Raw genomic sequence first — 2,415 nt, 5'->3', positions numbered from 1 at the left:
GAAAACATATTGCCGAAAACTAGTGATTCGTGACTTTTGGCCTCTTGCGTTCCACTAAAAGACCGCAACGCCCCTGACTTCCTCACGAAACGTGGGAAGCTGGCCAGCCATTATGTTTTAAAGATCTTCTAGTGCTGGAACCAGAGAGTCCAGCAAAAGTAAGACGCTTCGGGCGGTTGACGATTGCAGGGCCTGTCTCAGAGGGCGAATGGCGTTGACCACCGTCCTGAGGATCACGAGGGCTTGTCGATCTTGCTCTGGGAGCCCTTCTCTAACGACAGGTGAGCTCGGCGATGGGAGCTCTCGCTAAGGAGGCTCAGTAGGACGTAACGGTAGAAGCGCTGGGCAAGCATCCGCACACGAAGAGGTCTGATTATTCCTGGCGATATTTCGCGGACTGGACACACTTGTGCGTGGCAGCACGGGATTAGGTTGAGAAGGAGGTGCCGTGGGCGCGTCGAGGTGGTTGCTTTTTGAAATAAACTTTCTTTAGTTCGTCTTGCGGCGAGAACGTCTTCTCCGAAGTGTCGCGCAGCTTCACGGTGCGTAGAATTGTCCCGAACCATTTGCTTTAGAACGGCACGCTCGTTTTTTAAGCGCGGACAATTCTTAGATGAGGCGTCATGAGGCCTCTTGCCGTTGGAACACTTAAGCACTTGTGCATTACAGGACTCAGCGCTGTGAGCTCCGGCACAACGAGGGCACACTCGTGTTGTCGCAGACCCCGCTCACATGACCCAGTTTAAAACATTTGTGGCATCGAAGGGGTTTCGGAATGAATGGCCGCACTGCATGACGGAAATGGCCCACCTTCACGTGCGAAGGAAGGCTGTAGCCTTGGAACAAAATCTTCACACAACGGGAATTGCCCAGACGTGATACCCGTAGAATTACGGTGCCATCATTTGCCGGCTTCACGAGTATGGGCAAATCAGCTCGCGTGATAGCCTCGTCGACATCATAAATTACGCCCGAAGAGGACTCGTTCCCGAAGAGGGGGATAACAGTACGTACTGATAATGCGCCGAGCTGGGTTATAACCCGCAGTGGTTCCAACGCAGCCGCGTGGTGACATCAACGGCTACAATGTTCTTCCGCACATTCACTGGAACGTCTTTGATTTCGCCAGGCACGAGGGCCTTGAGTTCTACAGAGACGACTTGCTTGTTAAGCCGCCTCATGTTATCGGTTGACTGCACAGGAAGGATGAGGTTGGTGTGTGCCGGTGTGTTGCCCCTTGTTTTTACAGTGGACTCACTGGATGAAGATCCAGCTCTGAGCAGTCTTCTCTTAGTCCTCCGGCTGAGGCAGGTCTCAAAGCCGTCCTCACTGCTGGCCTCGCTGAGGTACCCGATGGCGCCATCGCTGTCGGGGTAGCTCGGACGGCTGCATCGCTTCCTCTACGAGCTCGAGGAGGAGGCCTCCAGGCCATTTGTATGCCCCGGAGGGCTCAGATCTATCGCCGTATGATGGGGGAGAGCGTCCCCGCAGTATACACGCAAAAACACAGAAAAAAGCTGGAGACTAACTGAAAGCGTTCCACAAGGATGCACTTCGTCGTCTTCTTCCCTCCTTTCCTCAAAAACCAAACAAACCAAGTGAGCCGACGGCGTTCATAGAGTTCATTGGTGATGACAACATTGCAAAGGACGTTTATTTTCACGAAAGGCAAGGCGCACAACCGGCTACGTGGGTCAGTGGAGACCTGAATCTCGCTTTCATGTACGTGGCGTTCGTGTCCAAATGCAAAAGCCTGCTTTGATTGCGTTCCGCACACTCTATAAGCAGGTCGCCCTCCCTACCACCCTGTGTGGCACGCAGTTAATGGTTGATCACGAGAGATTGATCACTAAATGAACGCTGTGGCCTAGCTACAGCTGCAGTGCCACATGTCAGCCACAACGCTGCCAGTGCTAATGAATTCAGGCCACATCTTTCTCTCACCACCGCCACATGTGTCAAAGCACGAATGAGGCGTTCGCATATCCAGGGAGCCAGTTATCCGCCCTTCATTTGCTCAAAGCCATCGCTATCTAGAACATTGTCAAATGAACACAGTGAATGCCGACATCTTTCGCTTTGTATATCCGGGATTAGCTGAGCTAATCCACATAACTTTTTTTTTCTTTTTTTGGGGTGTAATAAAGTTCTTCTTATCGCGGAATGGAGTGCGCGGTGAATTCTTGTACTCGTCTAACAGTTGAAACCAATCACGTAGAACTTACAGTCAGGGAAGCGTGTTCCGACTGCATTTGGAGCCGGTGGACTTAACGCACGCTACAATATCTATTCGTATTTAGTGCTGGAATTAGTGATGGCTTGCGTGTCATAATTAGGTTATGCATTTATTGCAGCTTTGTAAAGGCCGCTGTTGTTTTCATTACTGGCAGTGCACTTAAAGCATTGCATGAAATA

Source organism: Amblyomma americanum, chromosome 1, assembly GCF_052857255.1.
Source record: "Amblyomma americanum isolate KBUSLIRL-KWMA chromosome 1, ASM5285725v1, whole genome shotgun sequence".
NCBI classification, from domain to species: Eukaryota; Metazoa; Arthropoda; class Arachnida; order Ixodida; family Ixodidae; genus Amblyomma; species Amblyomma americanum.
Note: the sequence above shows the minus strand (reverse complement) of the source record.